At 42.1% G+C, this 8,334-nt stretch overlaps 4 long non-coding RNA genes across 4 annotated transcripts; all 4 read left to right on the forward strand.

Annotated features, from left to right (window-relative positions):
* The first annotated feature begins 332 nt into the window (after window positions 1–332).
* LOC139830718 (uncharacterized) lies at window positions 333–1,441 on the forward strand. Its single transcript, XR_011744068.1, has 2 exons — window positions 333–644; window positions 1,302–1,441. It is a non-coding gene; the product is annotated as an uncharacterized lncRNA (long non-coding RNA).
* Window positions 1,442–1,578: 137 nt separating this feature from the next.
* On the forward strand, window positions 1,579–3,423 carry LOC139830719 (uncharacterized). Its single transcript, XR_011744069.1, has 2 exons — window positions 1,579–2,625; window positions 3,284–3,423. It is a non-coding gene; the product is annotated as an uncharacterized lncRNA (long non-coding RNA).
* Window positions 3,424–3,431: 8 nt separating this feature from the next.
* Window positions 3,432–5,415, forward strand: LOC139830720 (uncharacterized). Its single transcript, XR_011744070.1, has 2 exons — window positions 3,432–4,616; window positions 5,276–5,415. It is a non-coding gene; the product is annotated as an uncharacterized lncRNA (long non-coding RNA).
* Window positions 5,416–6,491: 1,076 nt separating this feature from the next.
* On the forward strand, window positions 6,492–7,405 carry LOC139830721 (uncharacterized). Its single transcript, XR_011744071.1, has 2 exons — window positions 6,492–6,606; window positions 7,266–7,405. It is a non-coding gene; the product is annotated as an uncharacterized lncRNA (long non-coding RNA).
* Window positions 7,406–8,334: the final 929 nt, after the last annotated feature.

Here is an 8,334-nt window from a genome sequence, read left to right on the forward strand (position 1 = left end):
TTCTCCTTTTTACATAGACCACAAAAAATATTAGTTTTTCGTGAAACTTAGCGAATGCACGTACATTATGGAGATGTACATGTAGAATTTTTTATCCAAATTTTTTGACATTTCGAAATATGTTTTTTTGGTAGAGGGAGCATACGCACCCGGGAGCCGAATTGAATTTCCGCATGTAGTGATGCAATGTAAGATGGAGCTGAACCATGTCGGCAAGGTCTGGTCGGCCAAGTCTTGCGTGGACCTGTGCATGGCCAGGGAAAGATGAGTCAGCTCGTACGTGTCAGGTAGAGATAGGAGAAGAAGTAGTAGTATCCTGCAGCTCGAGATATTTTAACACCGCTTGACCGCCCTTGCAACCTATAAATAGAAGCTCTCGCGCGCTACTGCTCAAAGCATAGTATCGTTTGGCTGCATAGAGTGCCCGAGCATAGAGAGAGTGAGAGAACGGTTGAGACCTGAGCATGCATCCATGTTTAGGAGTTAAGAGGAGATAGAAATACATAGCGTAGGCTGTGCTGTTAGATCGTACAGAGAGACGAAGCCGTAGATACGAAGAATAATATCTACCATCCGTCTATATAGCTGCGGATTTATTATCGGTGGAGGAAGTATTATTTCAAGATAGATGATATATGATTCAGGCAAGCTGCTTTATACCCTCTTATATATTTTGTAAAGTAGGTTTTGCTGCTAAAATACCTGATTTAGTATTTGATATGAGATATGAGATATTTGTGGGCTAATCCGCCGGTGTCGTTACGCGGTGATGGATCCGCTGGAGCCACCGGTACGAATCGGGCATTAGCGCGAATATCGATAGAAAGTGATCAACATGAGAGATACATGTTTTGATAAGAGCAAACTTGGTGCTACGAAGGTAAACATATTGTACCGGTCACAGTTCAGGTATGGGACTGTCTGTGTTCTCCGCTGGGGATGGCCTCTGTTCGGGAACGTGTCGGTGATGGATCCGTAGGAGCGACCGGCATCAGTAGGTCAGAGTGTCCGGGTCTTAGCGGGTATAAGAACACTGCTTGACTAGCGCAACCTAGTCAAGACTGTCGATGTCGGAGTACCCCTCTGCAGAGTGTAAAAGTGTGAATTTCACCTGTGATTCCCGGGTAGGGAAACTTACTTTCATGTGTGGCACCATGTGTTTTAAATTGCCTAATACCTTAACCACATGTTGTTGTTTTTTTCGAAAAGCATTTCTATTTTACAATTTATATGATTGTGTATAATCGGTTTGCTGAGTATGACTTGTCGTACTCATCCCAGCTCCCCAATATTTTTATCAGAGTTGCGCAGCAGAAGACCTCGTCGGCGGAGGTTTAGGCTGGACCAGCGGGTGGGAAGCGATTAGAGAATCTAGTTGTCTTTCTAGTGCATTTGTAAAGAAACTTGTAAAATATTGAATAGATGAGTTTCTCGAGATCCACTGTGCTGGTTTAAGCCTGCATTTTTAGCCTTGCGCGAGTATAAGCCTTTCGATTTATAGGCGCGGCGGCTGTCTCGTCAGGCCTGGTCTCGGGCGTGACAGTTAAAGTGGTATCGAGCTCTAGGTTAGGACGGGAAAAAAGATGGGTAGATAATAGATTTTGCGACTAGTCATCGGTAGAAATATTTTCTTGCAAGTAAACTAAAATTGATGCGTGTTGTTGGATTTCTTAAATTTCCATGACTAGACTAGATTTGTTATAGGCATAGTCAACTAGCGATAGTGATTGCACTACTAGACTGCTGCTGTGTACTTGGGTTTTTATTTTCATCGCATGGTAGCTGAAATGATTGCTAATTTTTCTTACGGTGTTTATAAATTCTTAAGTGTGCATAGGATCATGTTTTTAGCATATGCAGACGGATGATTAGAGTTGTTCAAATAAGATGTTAGGATATCATGTTTTATGTGAATTTCGAGGCGAAATTCTAATAAGGTGGGGAGGATGTGACAACCCATATTTTTAAGTTATTGAATATTGTAAGTTGGAAAATAATTAGCTTCTAATCAGTTTGTTTTGTGCTAATTTATAGTATTTAAATTGGGTACTGATATATGAATTCTGCAAATATTAGAGGAGTATACGTTTTGTGCATAAGAACTAGCTTGTAGTAATTAATTAGTTAGCCTGGAATCATTGAGTAGTACACGCATGTAGTGATGCAATGTAAGATGGAGCTGAACCATGTCGGCAAGGTCTGGTCGGCCAAGTCTTGCGTGGACCTGTGCATGGCCAGGGAAAGATGAGTCAGCTCGTACGTGTCAGGTAGAGATAGGAGAAGAAGTAGTAGTATCCCAGGCAGCTCAGATATTTTAACACCGCTTGACCGCCCTTGCAACCTATAAATAGAAGCTCTCGCGCGCTACTGCTCAAAGCATAGTATCGTTTGGCTGCATAGAGTGCCCGAGCATAGAGAGAGTGAGAGAACGGTTGAGACCTGAGCATGCATCCATGTTTAGGAGTTAAGAGGAGATAGAAATACATAGCGTAGGCTGTGCTGTTAGATCGTACAGAGAGACGAAGCCGTAGATACGAAGAATAATATCTACCATCCGTCTATATAGCTGCGGATTTATTATCGGTGGAGGAAGTATTATTTCAAGATAGATGATATATGATTCAGGCAAGCTGCTTTATACCCTCTTATATATTTTGTAAAGTAGGTTTTGCTGCTAAAATACCTGATTTAGTATTTGATATGAGATATGAGATATTTGTGGGCTAATCCGCCGGTGTCGTTACGCGGTGATGGATCCGCTGGAGCCACCGGTACGAATCGGGCATTAGCGCGAATATCGATAGAAAGTGATCAACATGAGAGATACATGTTTTGATAAGAGCAAACTTGGTGCTACGAAGGTAAACATATTGTACCGGTCACAGTTCAGGTATGGGACTGTCTGTGTTCTCCGCTGGGGATGGCCTCTGTTCGGGAACGTGTCGGTGATGGATCCGTAGGAGCGACCGGCATCGATAGGTCGAGTGTCCGGGTCTTAGCGGGTATAAGAACACTGCTTGACTAGCGCAACCTAGTCAAGACTGTCGATGTCGGAGTACCCCTCTGCAGAGTGTAAAAGTGTGAATTTCACCCCTGTGATTCCCGGGTAGGGAAACTTACTTTCATGTGTGGCACCATGTGTTTTAAATTGCCTAATACCTTAACCACATGTTGTTGTTTTTTTCGAAAAGCATTTCTATTTTACAATTTATATGATTGTGTATAATCGGTTTCTTGAGTATGACTTGTCGTACTCATCCCAGCTCCCCAATATTTTTATCAGAGTTGCGCAGCAGAAGACCTCGTCGGCGGAGGTTTAGGCTGGACCAGCGTGTGGGAAGCGATTAGAGAATCTAGTTGTCTTTCTAGTGCATTTGTAAAGAAACTTGTAAAATATTGAATAGATGAGTTTCTCGAGATCCACTTGTGCTGGTTTAAGCCTGCATTTTTAGCCTTGCGCGAGTATAAGCCTCTCGATTTATAGGCGCGCGGCGGCTGTCTCGTCCAGGCCTGGTCTCGGGGCGTGACAGTTAAAGTGGTATCAGAGCTCTAGGTTAGGACGCGGGAAAAAAGATGGGTAGATAATAGATTTTGCGACTAGTCATCGGTAGAAATATTTTCTTGCAAGTAAACTAAAATTGATGCGTGTTGTTGGATTTCTTAAATTTCCATGACTAGACTAGATTTGTTATAGGCATAGTCAACTAGCGATAGTGATTGCACTACTAGACTGCTGCTGTGTACTTGGGTTTTTATTTTCATCGCATGGTAGCTGAAATGATTGCTAATTTTTCTTACGGTGTTTATAAATTCTTAAGTGTGCATAGGATCATGTTTTTAGCATATGCAGACGGATGATTAGAGTTGTTCAAATAAGATGTTAGGATATCATGTTTTATGTGAATTTCGAGGGCGAAATTCTAATAAGGTGGGGAGGATGTGACAACCCATATTTTTAAGTTATTGAATATTGTAAGTTGGAAAATAATTAGCTTCTAATCAGTTTGTTTTGTGCTAATTTATAGTATTTAAATTGGGTACTGATATATGAATTCTGCAAATGTTAGAGGAGTATACGTTTTGTGCATAAGAACTAGCTTGTAGTAATTAATTAGTTAGCCTGGAATCATTGAGTAGTACACCCATGTAGTGATGCAATGTAAGATGGAGCTGAACCATGTCGGCAAGGTCTGGTCGGCCAAGTCTTGCGTGGACCTGTGCATGGCCAGGGAAAGATGAGTCAGCTCGTACGTGTCAGGTAGAGATAGGAGAAGAAGTAGTAGTATCCCAGGCAGCTCAGATATTTTAACACCGCTTGACCGCCCTTGCAACCTATAAGTAGAAGCTCTCGCGCGCTACTGCTCAAAGCATAGTATCGTTTGGCTGCATAGAGTGCCCGAGCATAGAGAGAGTGAGAGAACGGTTGAGACCTGAGCATGCATCCATGTTTAGGAGTTAAGAGGAGATAGAAATACATAGCGTAGGCTGTGCTGTTAGATCGTACAGAGAGACGAAGCCGTAGATACGAAGAATAATATCTACCATCCGTCTATATAGCTGCGGATTTATTATCGGTGGAGGAAGTATTATTTCAAGATAGATGATATATGATTCAGGCAAGCTGCTTTATACCCTCTTATATATTTTGTAAAGTAGGTTTTGCTGCTAAAATACCTGATTTAGTATTTGATATGAGATATGAGATATTTGTGGGCTAATCCGCCGGTGTCGTTACGCGGTGATGGATCCGCTGGAGCCACCGGTACGAATCGGGCATTAGCGCGAATATCGATAGAAAGTGATCAACATGAGAGATACATGTTTTGATAAGAGCAAACTTGGTGCTACGAAGGTAAACATATTGTACCGGTCACAGTTCAGGTATGGGACTGTCTGTGTTCTCCGCTGGGGATGGCCTCTGTTCGGGAACGTGTCGGTGATGGATCCGTAGGAGCGACCGGCATCAGTAGGTCAGAGTGTCCGGGTCTTAGCGGGTATAAGAACACTGCTTGACTAGCGCAACCTAGTCAAGACTGTCGATGTCGGAGTACCCCTCTGCAGAGTGTAAAAGTGTGAATTTCACCCCTGTGATTCCCGGGTAGGGAAACTTACTTTCATGTGTGGCACCATGTGTTTTAAATTGCCTAATACCTTAACCACATGTTGTTGTTTTTTTCGAAAAGCATTTCTATTTTACAATTTATATGATTGTGTATAATCGGTTTGCTGAGTATGACTTGTCGTACTCATCCCAGCTCCCCAATATTTTTATCAGAGTTGCGCAGCAGAAGACCTCGTCGGCGGAGGTTTAGGCTGGACCAGCGTGTGGGAAGCGATTAGAGAATCTAGTTGTCTTTCTAGTGCATTTGTAAAGAAACTTGTAAAATATTGAATAGATGAGTTTCTCGAGATCCACTGTGCTGGTTTAAGCCTGCATTTTTAGCCTTGCGCGAGTATAAGCCTCTCGATTTATAGGCGCGCGGCGGCTGTCTCGTCCAGGCCTGGTCTCGGGGCGTGACAGTTAAAGTGGTATCAGAGCTCTAGGTTAGGACGCGGGAAAAAAAAAATGGGTAGATAATAGATTTTGCGACTAGTCATCGGTAGAAATATTTTCTTGCAAGTAAACTAAAATTGATGCGTGTTGTTGGATTTCTTAAATTTCCATGACTAGACTAGATTTGTTATAGGCATAGTCAACTAGCGATAGTGATTGCACTACTAGACTGCTGCTGTGTACTTGGGTTTTTATTTTCATCGCATGGTAGCTGAAATGATTGCTAATTTTTCTTACCGTGTTTATAAATTCTTAAGTGTGCATAGGATCATGTTTTTAGCATATGCAGACGGATGATTAGAGTTGTTCAAATAAGATGTTAGGATATCATGTTTTATGTGAATTTCGAGGGCGAAATTCTAATAAGGTGGGGAGGATGTGACAACCCATATTTTTAAGTTATTGAATATTGTAAGTTGGAAAATAATTAGCTTCTAATCAGTTTGTTTTGTGCTAATTTATAGTATTTAAATTGGGTACTGATATATGAATTCTGCAAATGTTAGAGGAGTATACGTTTTGTGCATAAGAACTAGCTTGTAGTAATTAATTAGTTAGCCTGGAATCATTGAGTAGTACACCCATGTAGTGATGCAATGTAAGATGGAGCTGAACCATGTCGGCAAGGTCTGGTCGGCCAAGTCTTGCGTGGACCTGTGCATGGCCAGGGAAAGATGAGTCAGCTCGTACGTGTCAGGTAGAGATAGGAGAAGAAGTAGTAGTATCCCAGGCAGCTCAGATATTTTAACACCGCTTGACCGCCCTTGCAACCTATAAGTAGAAGCTCTCGCGCTACTGCTCAAAGCATAGTATCGTTTGGCTGCATAGAGTGCCCGAGCATAGAGAGAGTGAGAGAACGGTTGAGACCTGAGCATGCATCCATGTTTAGGAGTTAAGAGGAGATAGAAATACATAGCGTAGGCTGTCTTTGTTAGATCGTACAGAGACGAAGCCGTAGATACGAAGAATAATATCTACCATCCGTCTATATAGCTGCGGATTTATTATCGGTGGAGGAAGTATTATTTCAAGATAGATGATATATGATTCAGGCAAGCTGCTTTATACCCTCTTATATATTTTGTAAAGTAGGTTTTGCTGCTAAAATACCTGATTTAGTATTTGATATGAGATATGAGATATTTGTGGGCTAATCCGCCGGTGTCGTTACGCGGTGATGGATCCGCTGGAGCCACCGGTACGAATCGGGCATTAGCGCGAATATCGATAGAAAGTGATCAACATGAGAGATACATGTTTTGATAAGAGCAAACTTGGTGCTACGAAGGTAAACATATTGTACCGGTCACAGTTTAGGTATGGGACTGTCTGTGTTCTCCGCTGGGGATGGCCTCTGTTCGGGAACGTGTCGGTGATGGATCCGTAGGAGCGACCGGCATCAGTAGGTCAGAGTGTCCGGGTCTTAGCGGGTATAAGAACACTGCTTGACTAGCGCAACCTAGTCAAGACTGTCGATGTCGGAGTACCCCTCTGCAGAGTGTAAAAGTGTGAATTTCACCCCTGTGATTCCCGGGTAGGGAAACTTACTTTCATGTGTGGCACCATGTGTTTTAAATTGCCTAATACCTTAACCACATGTTGTTGTTTTTTTCGAAAAGCATTTCTATTTTACAATTTATATGATTGTGTATAATCGGTTTGCTGAGTATGACTTGTCGTACTCATCCCAGCTCCCCAATATTTTTATCAGAGTTGCGCAGCAGAAGACCTCGTCGGCGGAGGTTTAGGCTGGACCAGCGGGTGGGAAGCGATTAGAGAATCTAGTTGTCTTTCTAGTGCATTTGTAAAGAAACTTGTAAAATATTGAATAGATGAGTTTCTCGAGATCCACTGTGCTGGTTTAAGCCTGCATTTTTAGCCTTGCGCGAGTATAAGCCTCTCGGTTTATAGGCGCGCGGCGGCTGTCTCGTCCAGGCCTGGTCTCGGGGCGTGACATATTGCAAGTAGGGATGTAAACGGATCGGATCGGATCGGATATTGCTCTTACCATATCCTTTACCATATTTTTGTAACGGATTCGGATCGGAGCGGATAATGGTCGGATGCGGATTCGGATGCGGATTATATCGGATTACGGATATGGAGCGGATTCGGACCGGACTCGGATCGGAAGCGGATTATTAAGAAAATATACGCATAAAAATATAAAAGTATATTTTTTATGTAAAATACGTTTTTAATTATAGACTATAGTTAAATGTACACACGTATTCGTACAACAAAGTAAATTGCATCCTAATAGCATACATATTTTGGCTGATGAACTAACTATATTGTCTAAATATTTAGGGTTGGGCTAATTTTCTCGGATTATCCTCTTTGTGGACATCGGATAATCCGCAAAAAATGGCGGATAATCCTTATCCGTCGGATAGTATCAATACCATATCCTCTACCGTATCCGCCGGATATCCTCTTGATCACTATCCGCATCCGTATCCATATCCGGCGGATTTCTAAAAATGCATACCATATCCTCAAAAACGGATACGGATGCGGATTCAGAGCGGAAATTATCCGTACCATTTACATCCCTAATTGCAAGCATTATAAGACTCTACACTGTCTTCCTTGTTGTTCAAACACTTCACCAGAAAATATGTAGACTTTTAGAGAGACCAATCATGCAAACCAAATTTCAACAAGCTCTACAGTAGTTCTCCACTAATAGGTGCAATCTACATGATGCAAGAGCTTAACCATGATCTATTTGAGCAAAACAATTGCCAATTATCAAATCATTCAAGACAATATACCAA

Source organism: Lolium perenne, chromosome 4, assembly GCF_019359855.2.
Source record: "Lolium perenne isolate Kyuss_39 chromosome 4, Kyuss_2.0, whole genome shotgun sequence".
Taxonomy (NCBI): Eukaryota; Viridiplantae; Streptophyta; class Magnoliopsida; order Poales; family Poaceae; genus Lolium; species Lolium perenne.